The 25,415-nt window shown below is 46.1% G+C and overlaps 1 protein-coding gene and 1 long non-coding RNA gene across 3 annotated transcripts in view; one reads left to right on the top strand and one right to left on the bottom strand.

Moving 5' to 3' along the window:
* ADRA1D (adrenoceptor alpha 1D) overlaps window positions 1–25,415 on the top strand; it is a 50,626-nt gene that overhangs the window by 8,743 nt on the left and 16,468 nt on the right. The window lies entirely within an intron of this gene.
* LOC137664499 (uncharacterized) overlaps window positions 10,468–25,415 on the bottom strand; it is a 30,957-nt gene continuing 16,009 nt past the window's right edge. Inside the window, exon 2 of the long non-coding RNA XR_011048341.1 lies at window positions 10,468–25,024. This is a non-coding gene — a long non-coding RNA (uncharacterized lncRNA). The remainder of the gene's footprint in view (window positions 25,025–25,415) is intronic.

The following is a 25,415-nucleotide window of genomic DNA, read 5'->3' as shown; positions in this document are numbered from 1 at the left end:
ATGGCACTTAGTGCCATGGTCTAGTTGACATGGTGGTGTCAGGGCAATGGTTGGATTCGATGATCCCAGAGGTGTCTTCCAACCTGGTTGATTCTGTGATTCTGTGAACTAGGTACTATCAATGGTGTCATGTTAGCAAGTAACAGTGTAAAAGCTTCATGTTACCTGTAGGATTTTAACTAGAAGTGTGTTCACTTTAGTGAGTATATAAAGCACTTTTGCTCAAGGCCCTTCAGAAAATGAGTATATTTCCTTAGGAAAGCAACCTGAATTATCTTCCCACTGATCAATCAGGACTTTTACTTGATGTGATTACTGTGCTGTGTTCTAGGTAGGGCTGATAGTACCTATAAACATTATGGGACCCTTCTGGAATAAAGTCCCAGTTTCTGGTACCAAACATTATCTATTAGCTAAAGTTTTCCATTCCGTGTCTTTGTAACAGGTTTGTTCTGCCAAATGTGAGGCAAAATGAGATAGCCATATCTGAGAAGGATGACAGGAAAAAACACAGCGATCAGTTCCTGTAAGAAGTTTTATGGACACAGCCTTGAGTTTAAAAATCTCTGGCAGTACCATATGTCAGAGCAGAAACTGGACATTTTACTCCATCAGGATTGGTGCTTTATGTCAGGACAGGGCAGGAGTTAGATAAAGTTGTCTCAGTATGGCCAACTTGTGTGAAGAAGGCATGTTTCTGAGGTGTTGGCAAGGATAGGCAGTTTGGCAAGACTGGAGCGTGCTGAGGAAGAGCTTTTAAGAGCAGTGACCTGATGGCGTCTAATGGGCATTTCTGCTCCTCTGCAGTCCCCTGTAATTTCCACACTGTTCCCATCTTCTCTAATGTCAGGAGAGTCCCTGGTATTGCATGCTAACAGTATATGGTCTTCAGCTAATTGCTCTTCAGCTGTCTACATAACCAACAATGAAAAATAGGTATTTTGAGACTGCAGTTCATTACATCCTATTATTGTTATCTAAACCAGCCAGGTGGGTCACACCACAAAAGCAGCAGTGTCTCCTCAGTGCCTCTGTGGGAGGCCAAATATCACTAGCTCCAAGGTGCACAGTACACATCCAAACCAGCTGAGATGAACCTCACTGTGAAGCCAAATATGGGACTAGTTTTGCCAAAGTCTGACACACTTTCAGCTGGAGCTGATAGGAGTTATATTTCAAGGATGTGATGTGCTCCACAACACCAAGGGCTCAGGAATCCACACTCAAAATATAGGCATATTTTGGCATTGCTTTGTAGATGGGATGGTAAAATGGCTCTAAAGCACCTTTTTCTCCTTAGAGAGCTGTGAAAAGAAAAATGTATATGTTTGCAAAATGTTTGGCTAAGTACCTTCAGATATCCATGAGGAAACAAACAGTTCTGTCACCAGAGTGGAGCTGAGCAGGGTGAGTTTGTGAAGTGTGGAGCCATGTACTGACCAGTGAGGAGATATTGAATAGCTCAACCGAGCTATTACTTAATTGAGCACCCACCTTTCCTTGCAACTGGTATGGCAGGGACACTGCAGAGATGATAGAGCATGATCCTGAAATTAAACTCTTTAAATGTAAGAAACCAAAGTTTTGCAAATGTGATTTTCACTTTGACTTTGTTGATCTTTTGAGTCCTTAACTCTGGAATTTCCTTAGTGTTCATTTAGTGGTTTTATTACATAGGATACAGTATCACTTGTCTGCAAGATATTGGTTTATATGTTCGGTAGAAACCAGTGTTCACCATAATGGTAAAGAAGACAATTTTTAACACATAACCCAATTGCAAAGCAAAGAATGTGAAAATCTCTTAAGATATTTGTTCTCTGTATGAGAAAATAGATCTTCACAACAGCTGAAGCCCAGAATCAGCAGTTGCAAAGGCTGTGGTTTACACACCACATTTTCAGCAATCATCTTTCCATGAACACTGGTGGGATTTTGAGTGGTGCCTGCAGCAACGTCTCCTTTTTAATATAAACTCCTAAATTCAAGTCGCTGATGAGGACAGGAGCTGCCTGAGACAACAGGGGTTTTCTTTGAAATTTCTCTTTCCACATAAATTCAATTCAGAAAAATACAGTTCTACCCCTGGATATTTCTATATGGTGTATGGCACCGTTGGATATATATTTTGCCTGTCTCTTACCTTTATTGCCCTTTACATGGTGATCCTCCTCATTGGGCTACATTTCCTGGCTTCAAGGTTCTCTGAGGTGACCCCACAACAGAGGCTTTGATGAGCCCCAAAACAGAACCATCCTCTCCCTCTCTTATTACTCAAATTCACAAGAGTGTTTCCAAGGGCCAGTCATGTTTTATGGTCTTGTTTTTGTTTACCCACTTGCTCTTAATTTGATTGTGGCTGAAAGGGTTTGGGGATTTGGGAGCGAAGGTAGTTCATGAGGAACAGCTTCAGTATTAAAGTTCAGCAGCCGTCTGCTTTCACAGGAGAGCTGCTTTCCAATTTGGCAGTTAATTGCCATTCTTATTTGCTGTAAATATTTCCTTTAAAATGCCTTTAGGAACACTGAGTGATGAGCTCTTCCTTCTGAAGGCTTTGCCTTTACGAGCACTTTCCATCCAGAGATCTCTCAGCCCTTTGCCCCTGTACCTGTACTTCAACAAAGATGTTGAGGTGTTGGAGCGAGTCCAGAGGAGGGCGACCAAGCTGGTGAAGAAGGGTCTGGAGGGTCTGACCTACGAGGAACGGCTGAGGGAGCTGGGGGTGTTTAGCCTGGAGAAGAGGAGGCTCAGAGGTGACCTTATTGCAGTCTACAACTACCTGAAGGGAGGTTGTAGTGGAGTGGGAGTCGGCCTCTTCTCCTGGGCAACTAGCGATAGGACAAGAGGACATAGCCTCAAGCTTCGCCAGGGGAGGTTCAGATTGGACATTAGGAAGAATTTCTTTTCAGAAAAGGTTATTAGACATTGGAAGGGGCTGCCCAGGGAGGTGGTGGAGTCACCATCTCTGGATGTGTTTAAGAAAAGACTGGACATGGCCCTTAGTGCCATGGTCTAGTTGACATGGTGGTGTCAGGGCAATGGTTGGACTCGATGATCCCAGAGGTCTCTTCCAACCTGTCTGATTCTGTGTGATTCTGTGATCACACATCACCAAATATCCTCATCCTCCTTCCTCCAAAGCAAATTCCAGCCACCGCAACACAAAAATGAAGTCTCTGGTGGGTGTTGATTTGTTGCATACTATTTGCTGTCCAGGCTGGTGAGGAAACCTACCTGAGTGGCAGAGGTATCTCGCATCTTCCTATGCAATGTGTGCTTGGGACAACCTTCTCCCAGTGGTGCCAGCTCTGTAGTTCAAAGGACTAAATTGGAAGAAGGTGAACACATACAATGTCATCAGGGAGAGAGGTAACCTGTCTGTTTCAACACTGTTCATCATCATTTTTGGCTAGGGAAACTGACGCACCACTTGCATACCTGTGGTCATTTGGTAGCTCTCCAGTATTGCTAACATGCCAGCTACCTCTGCCTGTCCTGCTTTCTCTGTTTTGGTGCTGTATAAAAGTGTCACATGGAAACAGAAGACTCTACTTCTCCCTGCACCGTAATTTATGGGTGCGATTAGCCCAAGGATGGATTTGCTGGAGCGGCTGGAACAGGATATGGCTTTTTAGCTGCTCCTAATGAATAGCCTTTCTCTAAGAGGGCTCCTTAGCTAATGCATTTGGAGCCGAGCCAGAGAACCACCAGGTCTGGCGGCAGAAAACCAACTACCAGCTTGCTAAAGAGAGGGCTTCTCCTCCTGGGAAGTTTCCAACCCGAGACAACTCACAACTCAGTCATTAAGGCCCCTGAAATGCAACTTTTATTTTTACCCCCTCCAGTATCTGGAAAAAAAAAAAGCTTTTTCAAGGGATTCCTGCTGGGATAAACCCCTGCCCCAGACAAGTCCAAGCCGCCTTTCCCATTGCTCACAGGGGGTACACTGATGGCACTCTACAGCAGGACTGGCAGGAGATAGCAGGTATTGGGCTGGCCCCAGCCAGCTCTCTCCAACACAAATCTGCCCGTGTGAGCATGAGGTGGTTGGTGCCACTTGGGTTCAGAGCCTGGAATCAGACCCGAAATATTCTGGTTGCATTCCCCTGCAAGACTGTTGCAATGCAAGCTTGCAAGTGCTGAGAAAGCACCGACAAGAGCCAGGCTGCAAATCCTCCAAAAGATGTCCATGAAGGGGAAAAAATACAGACGGAAGCCCTGCAAGAATCAATTATGCAAACACTGAGCAGGGAACAGCCCCCACTATGAAAGAAGCCTGCCCCAGCCTTTGCTGGAGGGGCTGTGCTGGACCTGGGTCCAGGTCTTCTGCCACGGACAAGACCTTTGTGAGAGCATTTAGATGGGGGAAAGCGAAAAAAAGAGAGAAACTTGTTTAGAGGGAAAATCACATCCTAACCTAAACCAGATGATTTTGAGTGTAGAGACAGTGAGGAATGGGGATATCTTCATGGCATGGTGCCCTCTTCTTGTGGCAATGAGCCAAGAGGGGGTTAGGGCAACATGACCAGGAAAGGGACAGGAACTGGCCCTGCAGTAGGAGGATGGTCTGGAGCCAGGCATTGCCACCCCAGGACGGGCCAAGGGGAGGAGGTAACCAGTACAGCGGGCTCATGCCACATCTCATCCCTGGCTGTTTTCCCGCTGTAGGTTTCCTTGGACTAGCCTCACAGGTCACTGAGAAACAGCCCACAGGTAACAACAGGGATCATGGAGGGCACTAGCACCAAAATCCAGAGACTCGGAGACGTTTTTGAGCTCCTTGGTCACCAGGTGAAGCTGGCAATGGTGCAAATTCTTGCCCTAGGTGAGAGTCCTCTCACCTGAGTCCCAGGCAAGGGACCTGACACGTGTATTTCCACCCCAGACGTGTTTTCAGAAATGCAATTGGGAAGGGCATGGAGCACACACACATGCACAACACAACAGTGGGGACACCATCAGCTTCTCACCAACCAAGTTTGAGCACAGACAGCAGAGGACTTGGGTTCAGAGCAGCTGCCAGCTCTTGAACCTCTGCCTTTAAAGCCAGGTTCTCTAAGAGAGACTTGTCAATCTGCACCAGAAAAGCTTTTCAGCCATGGGCTATTTCTGTTCTCAGGGTCCCTTCCATAGGAATTATCTGGAAAGCTGTGAGGATGCGTTGTGAAGTCGAGCTGGCAGCCAGCCATAGGCTTGTCTGCCTCCCTCAATATTGTTCTCAGGCTGGGGATTTGGAGAAACAAAACAGAATTACTTCACGTCACAGAGTTTGCTTTCCGTGTATTCCTCACTCAGAGATGAGCATGCAGAGACGGGAGGAAGGAGCAAAGCATTTTCCAAATATCTCATCTCTCCCTCTCTTCTGCCTTGCAAAAGCAGAGTTATTTGGGATTAATCAAACTGTCTTTCACTTCCAGTGACACCACATGGTTACAGCTCTTCAGGGTTCTCTGCAGGCTCTGAGATCCTTAACGATGCACAAGCCCGTTAGTCATGGGCTTCAGCCCCTCTTGTGTCAGGTGCTGTACAAACAGTAACGCTACTCCTAGCCCAGAGGAGCTCAAAGTGGTGGATCCAGATGGATGTGGGAGGCAGGAGAACACCCAGTGGTATCTGCATGCAGGCAGACTGCAGTTTTGATGCAAAAGGGTAGGAAATGGTGGTACAGGTATTGGCAGATTGTCTTGTACTACTGGAAGGGGAGACCAGGAGGGACATCCCAGGACATTTATCTCCAGTTTTACAAGATACGTAGGCAACCTCAGTGTCTACTTTAGGATGACCTGGATTGCACCCTGGATTGCTTTCCCAAGAAATTAAAAAGCAAACCAGACACCCTCGTGGGAAATAGTTCTGGTAACCTGCCCACACAAACATTTCTTTCTCTATCCCATAAACTGGAGAGTAGGTTGCGCCCTGAAGTTTGATTTCTTGGTATGTTGATACCTTCCCCTCAGATGCACCCTTCCACAGGCTAATCCTGAAGCTGTGTCCTGAAAATAAAAATAAAGGGGTCACTGCTGCTTTCTCAGGTGGCCTATGAGGAGTCAGTCTGGTTTCCTTTACATCGCTGTCAAGAATTAAAAAGCACACCTAATGCTTCAGTGCAGGAGTAGTAGGAAACATATAGAAAAGTCTTTGAAGGGAGGCTTAATCTTTTCTGACTGGCAGAGAGAAGAAAAACCATCTGAGTGACTTTACTGGTCTCACCTGTCTGTTTCTATTGCAGACTCCATCTCTTGGCGCGTGTATCTGGGCAAATAGGCCCCAGCTGGCCAAATAGATGGAAAACATGGAGCTACCTGACAGTGGTGGGTTTGACCTCTCCATTTAGGACATGTAGTGATAGTAAGGCTGTTGGATAGGGCAGTGGTGCACACGAAGCTCATCCCATCACAGCTTTAGGTCCTTGCCCACCTGCTAATGTTGAGATGTGAGAACATACAGCAGGACGCACATGATGCACAGCCTCTTCCTGGTCTTCATTAGCATCCCTTGATGACCCCAGTGGGCAGCATAGCTACTGGTCTCCTACAGGATGAGGAGAACTTCCCGCAAAGGTCAGGAGAGTCAAGACGTGGGCGGTTTTGTTTTCCTGCTGCGATGACAGGGCAAGGGAAAGTGTTTACATTCAGAACAGAACTTTCCCTGTGTCTGAGGCTCTTTGAGTTAAAGGCAGTGAGGGTAGGGGCTGAGTGGAGATCATTTACATTGAATGTGGCTGTCAACCTGTCAGGATTTGTTCCACCATTCGGCTGGAAAAGGTCTGTTCCTTCTCTTTGTGTACTGCACACCCACCAGCATGCACTTAGAGAAACCACAGGTGATTAAATTAGCAGCCTAATGTATGGAACAAAAATAATTTGCTCTAAAAACAGGCATTTACCGCTCAAAGCGGAACTGGGTGACTCATAGAAAAATTCAGACAAGCCATTGGAGATCACCATAGTCAGAAATGTGATCACGTCTGCCATCCCACCAAGTGCATCGTCAATCCCTCAAGTGCCTTCTTCCTTTGTAGCTCTTCATCTTCATCTTTCTCTCCCTGTTTCTCCTGCTATCTGTACCCCTCTGAGGCTCTGGTGTGCAAATACCACAGGCAGACATCACCATTTCGAGAAAGGAGTGACCACCACTGCAGATCGTCATGTTGCATGATCCCGTTCAAAAATCACTTGAGATTCAAGTGTGTCCCAGTCCCTGACCGTCTGCTGCCTGTGCCTTTGGGGAGGCCATTCTGGATCTCATTGCATCCAACTCTTAGAAACTTTGTTGTTTGCAGTGGGAACATATCCGTGCCTCATTTGCAATTGTTTAGTTTCGTGTCCATATCATCTTCTTTCTTAAGTAGTTATAGACTTTCCTCAGCTTTTACCCTTCTGACAGACAGGTGGTCAGAGGTCTTCTTCCCCAGTAGCCTCTTTTTGATGCATTGAACAAAAAAAAAATTCATCCCACCTAAGGAATTCCCTTTTGCCTTTATCATCCATATTCCTCCACTGGTCCATCTGGATTTACTCCCCTTTAGGAGAAGACCACTGATGGTTTGGATGATTTGGGAGACCAACCCTGTACTTTACTCTCAAACTCTTGAAGGTGCACCAGACAAATGGGTGTCTGGGCAAGCAGTCCGTTGTGGTAATCCTGATGTCCCTGTTAGCAACAGTAGTGGCAGATCACACCATCCACCTGGAGAAGAGATGGAGAAAGCAACCACCTGCACTGCGTTGGTGGATGCCCCCCGTCATTGCCAATGTACAACCTGTGCAGCTTGGTGCTCTGGCTGTTAAGCCAGCATCAAGTTTGGACTCTTCTGAGTCATGCCACAGAGACCTCCAAAGAAGAACGCCTAAAAACATAAATGGATGCCACCTGCCGTGTCCGAGTGCATTCTCAGTTTTGTACCAGAGGGTTTCTTTCATGAGCCGGTCTTGTCCGCTGCTGTTTCTCTCCATAAGGGACTCTCCAAAGGTCCCTCCTTCCAAACTCAGCTGGAAACAGCTTCTCAGTCACTGGAGGGGGCACACCTCAAAGCCACAAAGTCCCCATCAGACAGTGCTGAAATGTGGATTAAGAAATGCTGCTCCACTGCCAGATATGAGTCATCCTGCCTCTCGAACACTTGCTTATGGTCACCATGGTAACTGGGTCAAGCACCTCAGAAGAATGATCTGGGAAAGGCCATCTTTCTTTCTCCTTATTTATTTCTTGTCACTTCCAAATGCCTGCCTTTCACTCTTCTCCTTCTCCAGCCCAGGAGTGACCTGCACTTCAAGGATAAAACAGCTAACAGTGGACCAAGGAGTGTTTATTTTATTCCAAACAGCAATCATCAAGGAGGCAATTCCACCACACACATTTGGAAAAGGTGTCACAGTCCATGAGAAATCACTTTGCTTGTGAAGAGAGAGACAGAGGGACTGGGCCAGCCATAGGTGCTATCAGGACCTGGTTTCCTCACTCTTTTCCCATCAAATACTCCATCACTAAGGTTCTCAGGTGGACAGGCATTGGAAGCTAGCCTGGGCTGCAATAAAGCAGGCTCACTTCAATACAGGTGATCATGCGTCATACCTCCACCAGCGCTCAGCACCCAGGACACAAGAAAAAGAAAACAGCTTTGCACCAGTCACAGGATCAAAGGATCTCAAGGTTAGAAACCCCCCTTGGACGAAAAATTTAGGAACTTCTTTCCTTGTCTATCCCATTGTTTATGCTTAGCCATGCTGTCCCATCCTCACCTATCTACACTGCCCAGAATGTCCCCTGAGACCCACCTCTCTTTGCAAGCACCTCCCAGCACCTTGGGCAGGGGGCTTTGCTTTTCTCCCTCCCACCCTCCTCATAGCAGTGATCTGGACCCCTCTGTTCCCTGGCTTTAGAAAAAATCCCATTTAGGGGTCTGGCAGGCACCCAGGCAATGGCGTGGGCATTTTTAATGGCCTTGCAAAGTAAGACACGGAATTTAGGTGTCTGCACTGGTGTCACCACTGGAGTCACCACTGTTATCACCCTGATATCTGCACAGATCCTTGTACCCAGAGCTTGTTTTCTTCCTTCACAAGGTTGAAATCTTCCTCACTTAGTGACTGTTGGTCTCCATCCCACTCTGAATGCCTTTTTTAACCAACTCTGCTTGTGCTAGGCTGGTCACTCAGAAAAGTTTCAGCACTAGCAAGTTTTCCCTTGATTTGCCCTCTACTAGGTTATCATTATTGCGTGTTGCTCCGTTTCATTCCCTACACAAAGCAGAAACACCTTTGCAGGTTTTGGCAGGTAAACTGGAGTTTGGGTCCTGCAGATTTTGGCAGAAACCACCTGGGCTGACATCAGTGCTAAGCAGTAGCTGTGCCTCTATTACCCCTGATACTGGTAAGGAGCAAAAAGCATCCCACTAGGCAGATGTTTCCATTACGTTTGGGAATGCCTGCAAAACCATGCAGAAAAGGCCTACAAATGAAAAGTGAACTGATCTGTTTATTGCCATTAGTGAATGGCAAAAAAATACCCCAACAAAACAACAGAGAATGCAAGAATGGGATCATTTGGGAACAATTCATTATTTGTTATTCATACTAATAAAATCTATTTGTACTGCAGTTACATCCAGGAGCATGCGTGTAGAAGCTGGAACTCCCATAGAAAAATGTTAATTCCTCACTCTAAAGACTTTATTGGCTTGGTTTTTTGAGCTTAACTGTGCAAATTGTTGACCTCTGGCCACCACTGGCGTGTGGGACTACCACAAGTGGTCCACAGCAGATGCACAGAAGAATACCAAGCATTAAAATGTGTATGTTTTCAGTGAAAAGTTGGATAATGAGGTTGTCGAATCACCCAAAGGACATCCAGAAGGCTGATAATGGTCCTTTATCAGCAGTTTTAGGATCTAGTGAAGAAACAGTGAGAATTGTTGGGTCAACAAAAGAAAATTAAACTCTGCTTTTCAAATCGAACAATAGTATCCTATTTCCTTTTGTGTTTTGATTAGGTTTGGTTTGGTTTGTATACTTAAATGTAAGCAAATTTTAATACAAAGTACTTTGGCATGCCTGTTCCTCCCTACCCCAAAAGAAAAGTTTTGCTTAGAAAAGTTTCAATATTGAAACTTTGCATTTGTTTTTGAAATACTCTCTTTCTCTCTCATCTGCTTTGGCCAAAATAATTTGACGAGTTTGCCCTACATGAAAATTTGGGTTTCTCTCCTCCAATCTGTACGCTTTTCAGTGAATGAAAGAGGCAACTAATAGATTTTTGCCCTGATATCATCAGATGTCTTCTTTTCTGGCAGACTGCATGAGAATGGTGTCGGGCGAGATATCCTGGTACAGCCTGGAAAGCTCTTGGGAGTCTCTGTGTATAAAATGATTAAGAAGGTTGGCTAATAAAGCAGACACATATTGCTATGAACAACCATGACATTTCTTGGTTGTACCCACTTTTCGGTTTCCCTTTGCAGAACAAGTCCCACACTGAAATGAACCTTTATTGAAGCCATTTTAGGCGAGCAAGTGGCCTCTTTCAAAGGAAAGTCATGAACTGTTAGCAGTGGCAGAGCGAGAAAGGATGTCACCCAGCCCTTAAAAAAATAATCACCCTTGAGCTATCCCAAAATCCAGGCAGGAGGGGTCAATTTGACATTATTGGCCTGCAAGTTGTCAGTGCACTTGGCAATGGGAGAAGAATTGAGGGCCAGGCTTCAGGTCATGCTCAGCCATGAACCAAATTCTTCCCAGTGTAACCTCGAAATCCCTCTTTGGGGCTCTGGGCATAGATGGCATCACCCACACCTCCTCACGTGGGCCACACCTGGGACACCTGTACGACAGGAGATGAGGAATAAGGGCAGATTTGTGACCATGGAGGTTCCCAGGCTAAGTACCAAGGGAGCCCTGACAGTCTGCAGAGCCAGCCCATAAATTGCACTGTTTCCTCTTTCTCAAATGGAGCATCCAGGGATTTCTCTGTGCCAGGACATCAAAGAGGAGATTGTAACCAGCTGTCTCACACAGCTAATTGATACCAGGCCTCTTTATTCCTCAGGGAGGTCTCTGAGGGAACCAAGCCAAGGGAGGTCAAAAGGAATGAACAAAGGAGCAAGGATGTCCCAGAGCGTGAGGAGGACAGAGACCACCTGCACCCCAGGGTCTCCTCTGGGGAGCAACCTCCAAGCCAGTTCAGCACCCTCCCCCTTCCCTGAGGACAGAGTCCATCAGTGCAATCTGGTCTGATTTGTCACCCAGAACCCAGGGGAATATCTCATGGCACCCGACTTCTTCCTCTTCTTGTTTAAATAGCGTAGTGCAAGGGCAGGACAGGATGGCAGTACAGGCTGGGGGATGAAGGGATTCAGAGCAGCCCCACAGAGAAGGACTTGGGGGCACTGGTGGACGAAAAGCTGGACATGAGCTGGCAATGTGCGCTCACAGCCCAGAAAGCCAACTGTATCCTGGGCTGCATCCCCAGCAGCGTGGCCAGCAGGTTTAGGGAGATGATTCTGCCCCTCTGTTCCACTCTGGTAAGACCCCAGCTGCAGTACCACATCCAGCTCTGGGGTCCCCAGCACAAGAAAGACATGGACCTGTTGGAGCGGGACCAGAGGAGGGCCACAAAAATTATCAGACGGATGGAACACCTCTGTTATGGAGAGGGGCTGAGAGAGTTGGGGTTGTTCAGATTGGAGAAGAGAAGGCTCCAGGACACCTCATGGCAGCCTTTCAATATATAAAGGGGGCTTATAAGAAAGATGGAGAGAGACTATTTACCAGGGCCAGTAGTGACAGGACAAGGGGCAACAGTTTTAAACTAAAAGAGGGTAGATTGAGATTGGACCTAAGGACAAATTTTTTTACTATGAGGATGGTGAGACACTGGGCACAAGGTTGCCCAGAGAAGTTGTGGATTCCCCCTCCCTGGAAGTGTTCCAGGTCAGGTTGGATGGGGCTTTGAGCTGCCTGATCTAGTGAAAGGTGTTCCTGTCCATGGCAGGGGGGTTGGACTAGATGATCTCTGAAGATCCTTTCCAACCCAAACCATGTCATGATTCTGTGATGCTATGTCACCCCAGTGACTGGGAGTCAACTGGAAACTGTGGCTTAGATGGGCAGCCATGCTCCCTTCCCTGTGTCCTCCACAGGGTCAGTGTACGATATTCTGCAGCTCAGCAGAATGCCTCTGTGCGTTGATTTTGCAGAGAAGCAAAAGTTACCTCATTAGAGAGCTCAAATGGGAATTCCTTACCTAAGACAATCTGGAAGTCACTATCCACTTGTCAAGGTATGCTTTGGTCTTCTCCAATAACTGGAAGGACTCTCTTCACACAGAAAGTGAAATTGTTTGAGTAGAAGCATTTTGTCCTCCATTCTCATCAGTGGTCAAGAGAATAAAAGACCTCAATTTTCCATTGCTTGCATCACTTCTGTACTTCCAAATCAGCAGCTTAACTTTGTGCCCAATCCAGCATGGCTGGGGATAGAGGTGTTGGGTTTTACAGCACTCAGGGGTGCAGGGCTGAAATGTCTGATGGCATCCATGCTGCTGCAAAGCACATTGTCGTGCAGACCTGTATCTGTTTGCATTTGCAAACCTGAAAATGGCTAATCCAGATAAAAAATTGGTAGTTCAACTGCCTGCAGGTGATTGATGGGCATCTTTTGCATGAAATTACTGGAAAATGGTGGGGTACAAAAGTGAGGAAGTAAGAGTTAGAAACAAGATAAGAAAACTATTAGGCAGATGTTAAAATGAGGATGGAGAGAAGATCCATCTGTGCAACCTCTCCCCTTCTTCGTTTATGCAGTCAGGACAGAATGCCCTGTGTTCTCCAATGTCAATCCAGAATCAGCAGCAAATGCAAATCAGTCTTATTTGACCTTCTCGTTGCAATATTTGGGGCGTGGATTCAGCCTCCTGCACATCTGCAAAGCACTTGTCATTCTCCTGGGTGCAAAGGCCCAAAGTAAGTGAAGAATTTAAGCAGATGCTGAACTCATGAGATTCCCAAGTAGCAGGTCTGGACACTGGCCAGTGAAGGAGGATTTAATTGGAAAATGCCAGTTGGAAAACCAAGCAGAAATGTCCCAGGTTTAACAACCTCTGCTTCAACGACTACTCATAGCTCCAGGGCAGCCCATTCACGCCAAGTTTCCATGGATTTCTTGCCGTGCAACCAGCAGAGTGAAAACCTTGGCAGCTCTGTGCTAACCCAGGGCTGACTCCTGGATCCAGCACAAGTAACCTGGAAGCCCTGAGCACCTTGGCTCCAGAAAGGGTTTTCTCAGGCTTTAAGATTTCCCACTACAAGTATGTTAATTTGGGGGACTTTAAGACACTCCAGATTCCCAGATTCTTCAATTCCAAAGACTGCAGGACTTCCATTGCCTCATCTCCTGTGTTGCTCAGCCGAGGGAAAGCCCAGGGAATGTAGCTGACCAAGGACTTCGCATCTTCTGTACCCTGTGGCTGGTGAGGCCTGAGAAGCGGAAGAGAGGGAGACTGCCCCACAGCGCAGATCCATCTAGTGGTGGTTGACTCTTGGCATGGTTGTCTCCATGGATTAACAAGTGTTTCCACGTCAGCTGGTAGATGTCAGGTTTCCAGGGATACATCCTTTTTAAACAACAGTGTGCACTAGAAGTTCTTAGAATTCTTTTTTTTTTTTTAATTTATAGTTCCACAGAATTTTTCATTATATTTTTTATTGCATTCTGGTGTTTGAAAGAAAACAAAGTATCAAACACTGAAATTTCCCACAAACCAGGCATGTGGATTTCCAGATAGCTCTGTTCCCAAGCATGGATTGACACACTGCAAAAACTGAGTCTTAACAATTCCATCTTGTCACATTAAAATCATGAGGATTTGTGCCACTGGCTTTGTAGAAATATAGATGATTGGGGACGGAAACTGTCTTGAGAGATGATCTAGTCCCTCCCTTGACCTCAGGTCAGCAAAAATGGATCTGGCCTATATAATGAGTATTTCCATTACATGGGAATTTCTGGTTGCCCTGGTGCTATGAAACTGGTTCCAGTGTGCCAAGTCTGCTTTTGCTGCTTCATGTAATTTAGGCAGTATCTGCATCACGACAAGTCTGTTCTGTATGGGCTATCATTGAGGAAAAACTCTACCATCCACTAGCAGTGCAAGTATAAACTGTGTGACATAAACTGACCCTAAATCCAACTCCTGATTAATAGCTTCAGCCTTTGCAAACTTGCCTCCTCTTTCCCAATAGCTCCATTGCCCCAGTGTTGTCACTGGCTTTCTTTATCCTAGGACTCCCCTACACAGAATACACACATCGGCACCCTTTCCATGAAGTTGAGCTGACTGTCTTACGGTGTGAGTTGGCTGAGAGTATGGTTTACCAGCAGATGTTTCCAAGCAGCATAACTTTCAAAAGAGTACAGATTCTTTGATGTGCAAGTTAAATGCGTGAAATCATGGTATCTGATTTTCAGAAGTAATTATCTCTAACAAAGATAAAATACAAAGCCTGATTTGATTCTATTTTTTTTTGGTACAGCTTGTGAATATCATCACTTGTTAAAAATATAGTGTCATTCATGTGATGCTGGAATTTTGCCACCCTCAACCATGGCATACTTTGCTGTCCCTTGCTTGATTTAGTGACTTAGAAAATCTCCAAATTTCTGACCTTACACTTTGAACCCAATGGGAGAGATAGGCACCAACGCCATTCTGTTTGCTGTTTGCGCAGAAAACCTGGTTGGCCATCTTTTTAGTAGTGGTTGGACCAGATACCTCCAGAAATCCCTTCCAAACTCACTTGCTCTGTGTCTCTAAAATCAGATCCAACTGGAGGGCCATATAAGTCAGTAAAGTTATAATTGACCTAGTTTGTTATACTTCAATTATTCCACTCTTGGCCTTTTGTTCTGGTATGTTAGGCCCATACCATTAGATAGTTGATGCCCATCTATGTGTTAAAATTTCAGAGAAGTATGCTGCATCTCTGCCAGTAACCTAAATGCCTGGGATGTTCCCAGATGCTGAAACCAACTAGCAGATGACAGCCTTTATCTCGGCTAGTGAATTCTCTTAGTCTTCAAAATAGGGTGGCTGTGTGCAAGCCACCTGTGGGGAACAGACCTTGGGAGGTTCCTCTCCCACACCACGGCTTGTGCTGTTTGCATGGGCCAGAGTTGTTCCTTTTTGCTTTCATGGAAGTGCCTGTTCCAGTGGTGGCGATGTTCATAGGCAAGCTTCAAAATGGAAATTAATATGCAACCGGGGCAAACTGGCTGGCATAGTAATGCTCCAGAGATAGGTATACACGTCCGGGTGTTTACATGGGAGGCAGCTACCTAAACTGTCATTACCATGCAGGGTAGTATGGGATGTCATGCTGTTTCCATTGAAGATGTACTAGGATGTCCCAGCTAGCCTCCAACTTCTATTCCAGAAAGCAGCAGGTCTCCTGTAGGTCCTGTATCACAGTTGCCATTCGTGTGAAAGTTTTGAATGTCCTGTGTCATGCCAAACAGCATGAGGCACCTCTGCATGGGCATCAGGATTGAGCCTTTCGCTCACATGCAGATCACTAAATGTGGGTGTCAATTTGTGAGATGAATCCTACCCTTGAAGACCCCAGGCAATCTGGGTCCCAGCTGTTCTGGCTCATTGAAATCATCTCTCTTATGCTTCCTCTCTGTCATTCAGTGGATCTCCTTCTTTTTAAAGTTTCTTTCAGTCCAACCATGAAGATTAACAAAGTTTAGTATTGTGCAAATATTTTGTCTGCTCCCTCCATATCATTGCCTGTATTTATTCCAACAACTCCACCTTCAAGTGAGCCTTGACTTCATGTGTGTACCTAGGTGACCATTGTGCAGGTCTCTTGCTTCTCCTGCTCTTTGCTATAGGATCCACCACCTCCAGAGGTAACTGGGATCCACAGAGCCTATCCTTGTTTTAAATGGAGGTGCCACTATCAAGAAAGGACTCTGAGCTGACTTTCCTATTTCTTTACTGGAGCAGGACTCAGACATGTCAGTCTTTTCATTTGTCTATGTTTTTCCCTCTGCATGGAGTAAAGCCACTTCTGCTGAACAGCTTTCTGCTTTGCTTTCCAGAAGAGAGTTGAATACAGCACCTCCCCATGCATTTCCAACAGGAGAATTACATAGACTTCATGGGGCTGTGAAAAACAGTTTGTAGAGGAGGGGTGCAAATTCTGATCTTTGGCTCCTTTGTGCTTGCTTTGCTGGCACAAAGGGGATGAAATCCAACTGAACTCAGGAGGAGTCCACCCCAGTCTGACCTTTTCTCATCAAGGAAGTTGTGGAGGTACACGAGAGCCTCTAACTCACTTTCCACAATCTAATTGTCGTTGCTGTTGCTATTGTCTCTTCTACTTCTGACACACCTCAGCCCAGTCCTGGTTATCTATTCCTGCATTGATAGAGCATCTGTCACAAGATGTTGCGTGCAGAGACCTGTTAACAAATCTGAAATGGGTTTGCTTGGATCCAGGATCAGTCCAGGCTCAAATCCATGCGTGGCAAGGAGCTCCTTCTTTTCTGGACTTAATGGTATTAGTAATGGCAGTGTATTGATGTTTTGTAGTTACTTCTAAAAGTTATTAAAGAGGTTATCAGACCAGGGCAAGCACAGCTGAGCTAATCTGAGCTTTCAAGCTTGGAGGACATTAGAAAAAAAAATTCACCTGAAAAGACACAACCCTAGAAATTAGACATTGGGCATCCACATGGTTGTGTGCAGTTTTGGAACCAAACAAGCCCTACTTTCATGGAGAATCCATCTGTGGAGTGGAGTGATTCGGGCCTTCCAAGTGCAATGGGAGGATCCAAAAATGCTCTGGGGTGCTAAGGAAGTCATCACCTCCAGATATCCAAGGTTGAAGGCAGAAGTGCCAAGCCTCATATACTCCCTGTGTTTTGGGCCCCATATACAGGAGCAGTGGCTCAAACAGCTTTTCCTTCATGCACACACCCCAACACACACACACACTCATGTACATCAAGATTTTAAGTAAGAGCTTGGTTCAAATAGAACCATGCGGTGCATGGGGTTGTTGTGCCCAACATTTTGCCTTGCTGAACCTCATACAGTGGCCTCAGCCCATCGATCCAACCTGTCCAGACCCCTCTGCAGAGCCTTCCTGCCCTCCAGCAGATCAACACTGCCATCCAGATTGGTGTCATCTGCGAACTTACTGAGGTTGCACTCGATCCCCTCATCCAGATCATTGATAAAGATATTGAACAGAACTGGCCCCAACACTGAGTCCTGGGGAACACCACTGGTGACGAGTTGCCAACTGGAGTTAACTCCATTTACCACAACTCTTTGGGTCCGGCCATCTAGACAGTTTTTTACCCAGCTAAGCGTACTCCCATCCAAGCCATGAGCAGCCAGTTTCTCCAGGAGAATGCTGTGGGAAACTGTGTCAAAGGCTTTACTAAAGTCCAGGTAGACAACATTCACAGCCTTTCCCTCATCCACTAAGCGGATCACCTTGTCATAGAAGGAGATTGGTTAATCAAACAGGACCTGCCTTTCATAAACCCATGTTGACTGGACCTGATCGCCTGGTTGTCCTGTACATGCTGCATGATGGCACTCAAGATGATCTGCTCCATAACCTTTCCCAACACCGAGGTCAGACTGACAGGCCTGTAGTTCCCTGATCTTTCTTCCAGCCCATCTTGTAGATGGGTGTCACATTTGCTAATTTCCAGTCAACTGGGACCGCCCCAGTTAGCCAGGACTGCTGATAAATGATGGAAAGTGGCTTGATGAGCACTTCTGCCAGCTCCCTCAGTACCCTTGGGTGGATCCCATCCAGCCCCATAGACTTGTGTGTGTCTAAGTGGTGTAGCAGGTCACCTACCATTTCCCCTTGGATTATGGTGACTGCATTTTTCTCCCTGTCCCTGTCTTCCAGCTCAGGGGGCTGGGTACCTGGAGAACTGGTCTTACTACGAAAGACTGAGGCAAAGAAGGCATTAAGCACCTCAGCCTTTTCCTCATCCTTTGTCACTATGCTTCCCCCGGCATCCAATAAAGGATGGAGACTCTCCTTGGCCCTCCTCTCACTGCTAATATATTCATAGAAACATTTTTTCTTGTCTTTTATGGTAATAGCCAGATTAAGTTCTAGTTGGGCTTTGGCCCTTCTAATTTTCTCCCTACATAACCTCACAACATCTTTATAGTCCTTCTGAATCACCTGGCCCTTCTTCCAAAGGTCATAAACTCTTTTTTTTTCCTGAGTTCCAGCCAAAGCTCTCAGTCATGGGATTTGAGATGTTTTTACGGGAAAGCCCGTATCTCCTACAAGGTACCTGACACCTGGAGTCAAAGGACTTGGCTAAGGTGAAAAAAGCCACAGTAACAAGCTTCTTTTGCATGGATTTACATGGGCACGCATGCAAGGGACAGATGCACTCACCCTGAGATACATTTGAGGACAGATTCCCTGCTTTTTCCCTGACCTACCTTCATAGGGCTGAGACATCCTCATTGGGGGAAACTAGTATATTCCTGGGAAAATATGAGAGCAGCTGTGATGCCATCCCATCACTTCCTTTTTTCTCCATGGCTTACCTTGAAGACTTAGTCTGGCTTCTGGCATGGCTAACTCCCTTTCTGAGGCTCTCAGCAGGTGTTGACCTCACTCCTTATGGGTGGCAGGGGCATAGCAAAGGAAAAGGCCACAGGCAGCCAGCATTGAACAGGATAGCCAAGGAAATAAGGTGGAAAAACCTTAGGGAGAAGAATCAAGTAGAGGGAATGGAGAAAGAAGGCAGTCACCTGCCTGCCACCAGCACCACCAAGAGGAGGAGCAATGCAGGGTGATGGGACCACCAGGACGCAAAGCCTCCTGAGTCCTAGCACTGATGCTGTGCAGGACTCCAGTGCCACTGAGCAACTGGCAGAGTTTGCCAAGTGCTTGCAGGCAGGGCTGCCCTGGGTTTGATTTTCCTCATTTGGGCATGGCCAGGAGCGAGCGTGTATTCTTTGGCACCTGGCCCTGCAAGAGTGAGATGCAACCACAAAGAGGAAGGCACAGGAGAGAGTCACTGGCAGAGGGCGTTTGCTTGCCCTGACAGGGAACAGGGGATATTTTGATGGGGGCCTTAGCACAGTCTCCCCAGAGAAAGCACGAGGTGTAGGAAGGGGAAGGGAGATATTTTTTTTTATAAGCCATTTTAGATGTTTGAGGATTTTTTCTTCTCTTGATCTTGGTTATACATTTTCTGCTGGACCGAGAGGGGAAAGCTCACAGATCAGGAGAAAGGGCTGTTAGAAAAGCTCTTTTCCATGTAGTTTTACATCAATACACCTGCTCTTCCAGCTCTTTCGGGGGTCCTTAGAACCACTCCTCGTTGGGCTGTGGGCCCCACAAATGCAAGGCAGGGCAGGATGTCAGGCACCAAATAGCACAGCACAAGGACACTCCAGGCTGCTCCCACCAGCTGCCTTGAGTCCCTGGAGCTGCAAAGCCGCATTAACATGCCATGTGTTCATTTCTTCAGCAGCACAAAAAACGCAGCTTTAATGCTGCTGGGACCTGAACAACTGTTCAAAGCTGGCTCAGGTCTCTGCTCATGGCATCCACAGGTCCATGCAGACCTTGCCATCAGTGCCAGCAAAAGGCAGCAGCTTGCTTTGAGAGGAAGGACCCAGAAACGCTCTGTGGTGCTTATTTCTTCCCAGCTTTGTTTTCTCTGGGTAACTATTAGCACACCAAAGGATATTAGTTCTGGATGTGAGAGCACGGAGAGACTAACTGGTTTCAAATACCAACATCGTAGCTCATTGTAATTAATTAAATGTTGACATGATCCCCAACAAGCAAAACCTCCATTATACTCAGTTAAATCCCTTGACACAGATGCCTTACTCATTGTCAGTCCCTCTAATTAAGAGCAAATGCATAGAAATGTAGACAACACAGCATACATGTGTCAAACCCAGGGAAAGATCTTGCAGCGGGGAATAAACGTCCACTGCTATTCCCAATTTCTGGAACAGATCAGCTGTTTCCCAAACAGTTCTTGCACTTATCGTGTCTGCAGACCCTCTGTGACATGATGATTTTTACAACTCTTCTATATTCATGACCTACCACATTTTGCAGTACAGTTTGCTAATCATAGTCGTAGTTTGCAAAGCTAGAAGGGACTGATCTAGTTGACATGGTGGTGTCAGGGCAATGGTTGGACTCGATGATCCCAGAGGGCTCTTCCAACCTGATTGATTCTGTGATTCTCTGATTCTGTGATTCTGTGATCTGCTGTGATTTACAGGTGACTCCAACCCTAAGCGTCTCGTTCAATAATTTCTTCAACTCCTCCATTACTCAAAACCAGTTTTCTCCTTAGAAAGACACTCAGCATTAACTCAGGACTGCAAATAATGGGAAACCCATGTCTCTAGTTATGCTGTTTCCAGTTGCTTTATATCCTTGCTATTAAAAATGACTGCTTTCTTTCCAGGGTAAATTTATCTAGCTATAACTTCAAGCCGTTAAATTTTTCTACCATTCTTGGCTAGATTAAAGATACATTTGCTATCAGAAACAGCTTCCTCTGTATTTCACTGCAATGCATGAGCAAGTCGCTTCAATTTTTCTTGGATAATATCAATGGATCAACATCCTTTAATCTCATGCTCTACGTCAAGTTTTCCAGACCTTTGCATTGTCTCGTAGAGTTCCTCAGAGCATTTTCTGTCTCCTTGGCTTCTTTTCTGCACTGTGGGCCCTGAAATGGGACATGATTTTCCATTGAGCAACCTCCATTTTTCAGTCTTCCTTGGTCTGGTTCATCTGTTCCTGCTCTTGGCTTTTTTATTATCTGAGCTTGTGTCATTGTTACTAACGCTCTGTGAAACACTACTCAGGTGGACCACACATGCCTTTTCACCAACAGCCTTGACAGCCTTTCTGTGAGCTGTAAGAGCAAGTTATCAACTATTGCTGGAAGGAAAGATATCCCTGCAGGTATTTAAAAGACGTATAGATGTGGTGCTTGGGGCCATGGTTTAGTGGTGGACTTGGCAGTGTTAGGTTAACAGTTGGACTTGATGATCTTAAGGGTCTTTTTGGACCTAAATGATTCTATGATATTCCTCTGAAGAACCATTTCGCCAAAATGTTCTCATGTGCCCCTCCCAGGGCAAGCACGAATACTGATCCAGAACTGACAGTATTGTTGATGTATGCAATACTGAGACTGATACTGGCAACCCTCATGTTCAGAAGATATTTTCATGCTTAATACCCATGAGTTTAATGAGAGTTCAAACCTTTAAAATCTGTGCCGTAACATTTCTGTTAGAGCTCATCAGATGGCTTAGCTTCACCCAGTATTACAAGATATTACAAGATATTCGTCTCTAGGTACATACAAGTTGATAGCCTTGAAGAAGCATATCACCAGTGTTGTCTGAGACAGATGGTTTCTGTTGCCAGAAATATTGTTCTTTTCAGTGTTTTGACTATCTGGAGGCAATTTGTAGGCGATCTGCATTGTAGGGGAGTTCTGTCTCGCAGCAAATGTAGAGTCTCTTTACCCAGCCATAGATCCATTGCACAAGACAAGACTGAACACCTCTGTTTGCAGACCTACTGACTGAGACATCCTGGGGACCCACTGGGAGCCCCGGGCTGGACCCCCAGACTCCCTGCCTTTAGACAACACTGCTGGTGGAAGTGCACAAGCAAAGCAAGTTTTACATGGCATGTTTTTTGTTCCCTTGACATAAGGACCCATCAAAATCTCCTAAGAGAGAGGTGGCAAGAGAGAAATTAATTGATGATGATGGAAGAAGTGGAGATAATTATTACCTGGGATGAGACCAGTCTTGACAGGGGCTGTCCTCAAAAGCAGGACTTTCCTAAGAAGGGGTGGAAAGTCCACTTAGGGTCACTTTCCTCCTACAAGAAGTGAATATGCAAAATTAGCATATCCAAAAGTTAATTAGGAGACAAGGCCACATCAAGACAGGGAGTGCACCCCAGATCCCATGTCTATTACTTCTAAGCAGTGAGTGAAGAGCACAGGAGGCAAAAAGGTTTGTTTATCTAATGAAAAGGCAAGAGAGAGGCAGACAGTTATCTCATGGGAGGTACTCAAATTGCCATGAAAATTGAATGCAAATTTCCATCCTTTCCCTTCAGGATCAGAGATTAAAAAAGAAATAGAGATAAGACAGAGAGGGAGCAGGAAGCATGTCAGTGGAGAATGAGCCTCATCACCATAATGAGGTACTTTGAGACACTCATCTCTTCTCAGCAGAGATCCCATTGCCCTGTGCAGGCAGTTAAACCAGGCAATGCAGCAAGTTTCTTGCATCCTCTCTCATGAAATATCTCGTTAAAATTCCATATGGCTGTAAAGCTTAAACAAAACCACCATGATATGATGGCTGGTCTGCTGCTACTTTTCTTGGGTCTTCCCAGCATTGTCTTCATGCTTGTCCCAGGCTCAACTCTATGTCTAAGACAACCAGGCAGCCAGTTTTTGCCTCTTGTGTCATTTTACTTTCTATTCAACCATGACATCCAGGTGGGTTGCTCACGTTAAAAAAATATTGATAGTCTGTTTTTTCTGGGCTTGTGACCCCTTCCCACGGGCAGGTCCTGACACCATTGTGCATGGCTGTATTATGCCGTTGGCTCTGCTGGAGACTGCTCTAGTATGGGCATTGCAAGCTCTCTCCTCTCCTAATGTGGTACAACCCACGCAGTCTCTCCCATCCACGCTGGCAGACATATTGTTGTGCATCACAAATCCTGGGGTACAAACCTTGTGCGTGCTGCGGGCATGTGGGAAACTCTGCTCAGCATTAGGTGGCAAAAACTCCCTTTGGGGACTGGTTTTCCCACCACTCTGTGTTTGTACAGCACCAAGCACAAAGTGTGGTCCCTCCATCACATCAATGCTAGCAAATAAAAGGGATCAGGGTCAATTTGTTAGCCATGTGGCTGGCATTGCCTCAGCTAAACCCTCCCAAACAGGGATCTGCATGCAGGTACATCCCTTGGCTCTGCTACCCACTGCACCAAGTCCAGGCCAAAGTCCTGCCAGGGTGCGTGCTAACAGCCTGAGTGACCCTCGGTTGAAATCTGGTCCCTTATCCTGTCCATGTTCACTGTACCCGCAGAGATACGGCATAAGTGCATCACTGCCAAATAACCAGATAAGAGATGTACAGCCAGTCACTTCAGACAGATGACATGACCCTCCCCGTGGAGATGGGGGAAATGATCGAGTAAGAGGAATCCTTCACAGGCAACTGATGCGGCATTAAGCAGGAGACTTTATCCCTTCAAGTTAAGGGCTTGAGAAACTGTCAGGAGCAATGAGGATGTTGTTATCTCAGCATTCCTGTTATTTTTTTGGAGCCCTGTTACACTGACCCATTGTTTTCTGAGAGGGGGAAAATGTCTCTTTTTGAAGTGCAATGTTTTTAGAACTTGGTATCAGCTGAAAGCTGGCTTTCAGGGCTGGGGAGAGACAGAGCAACTCTGCTATCTCCCCTGAATAATTCCACGTTGGGGGAGAAGAAACAAATATGATTTTTTTTTAACTTTCCCTTCTTGTCCCAAAACTAAAAACAGAAAGAGAAGGCGAGCGGTGAGAAACTCTGCAGATTTTTCCATGCAAGTTAACACAAGAAAGGCTGTGCCTTGGAGCTGAGTGCGGAAACAGGGCAGGCGTTGGAGGATTTTCCCCTCCAAGTCTGAAAAGAAACAAGAAGTTGGCTGGCTGGTCTTGAATAACTCCTCCTGAGCCTGCAAAGCCGGCCCCAATTTTTCATCAGAGCTGAAAATATCAAACTCCCCCATCCTTTCTTCCCCACCCTTTCCTCCGCAACGTCACAGCACCCGGGTCCGGCGGCGCAGCTCTCTGGAGGATGCTGTTCAGCATCCTTCACAGCCAGCGACACTGGGAGGGAGGCATGGGCTACGAGTGCTGCGGTGCCAGGCTCCAGAGCCGGTGACGTGCTGTCTGCCCAATTCTGATATAAACAGAATGTCCTTGGGACCGGCACGGTGGAAACACGCTGAGGAAGCTCCCACACCTCCCCTTGATAGTGTGTTTTCCAAATGCTGGCATCCCGCCACTAGCAAGTTCTCCAGACTCGGGGCCACCAGCATTGCCAGCAATCATCTTAAGTAAACCTTCTGCTGTAGCATCCTTCTAGATCAATGATGTTATCTCTGTTTGGGTCCTGGTGATGTTCACCCGTGCAAGGTGAGTTCTTCTCACCCTGTGCTGTAAATTAAAGTCAGGACTCATGCATTTTGCTCTGGGGGAGAATTTTTTCCTGGGTTGGGTTGGACCCAATGAAAAATTGCCTTTTTCCTTTGTGCAGCTTGAATCTGGCCTCACTGTACATAAAATGCCATGTGTTCCCAGCAGGATTCAGCCCTTCCAAGGCCTACCCCGCAGCCAAATCTGATCTACATATTTACGAGCTTGTAAACAGGACGGGGCGGGTGAGTTCACATTCTTAGAAAACCAAGTGCGGAGAAAAGAACTTCTGAGTTGGAAAAACAAAGAGTAGTTTTGGGTCCGACCCAGCAAACACAGTGGTTTTTCCAAGACTTGGATGACTTGCTTGAGAATCATTCCCCTCCACTCCTTTTCTACTGGATTTCCCAAGCTTGCTCTTCAGTTGGAAAAAATGCACGTTCTCAATGTTTCTGATCAGAGTGGAGGAGACAGCCTGATAGAAAGGGATGTTTTATCTTGGATATGAGTTGAAGCCAGGCTTCTGATCGCAGTAGCCACAGAGAAACAGCAGTTACTTGCAAAGGGAGGTTTAATGAAGCTGTTAAAAGAAGTTGCACAGAAGCAGCCAGTTGGAGTGCTCACCACGAAGTGCCATTGTGTCTGCCAATAACTGCAAGAACCAGTAGTCTAGAACGGTGGTTCCCAAAGTGTGATCTCCAGATCTTGATGGTCCATGAAGGCTTGGTAAATGGTTCATGGAAAACCAGAGGATAAGGGAGACAGCCAGTCTGCAAAAAAATGATGAGGATTGACAGGTTTTTGTTCAGAAAAGTTGGGGAACCACTGGTCTAAAGCCCTGTGCTATGTCCAGTCACTATTTATAGATCCAGAAGCAGAGAGCTCTTTGTGGCAAGGGCTGAAGAAACATTTTTGCTATCGTTTTTGCAAAAAAATCTTTGATGACATTCCATGAAATATATGTGTCAAAGGAGTTAACCCAGGGCTAAGTCACAGCAGTGCTTCTACTAACTTACCCACCTTACTGGGAAGCTTCTCTTGCCATAATTCCTAAGGTTTTCTCAAGTAGATTATTGTGGTAAATCTTCAACTGACCCTCCAGAGTCTTTTTTGGCACCTCTTCTCCTTGGTTATTGGGGATTATTCTTAGTTCAGTATGAA

Source organism: Nyctibius grandis, chromosome 6 (genome assembly GCF_013368605.1).
Source record: "Nyctibius grandis isolate bNycGra1 chromosome 6, bNycGra1.pri, whole genome shotgun sequence".
NCBI lineage: Eukaryota > Metazoa > Chordata > Aves > Nyctibiiformes > Nyctibiidae > Nyctibius > Nyctibius grandis.
Note: the sequence above shows the minus strand (reverse complement) of the source record. Positions and strands in the feature narration are given on the sequence as shown.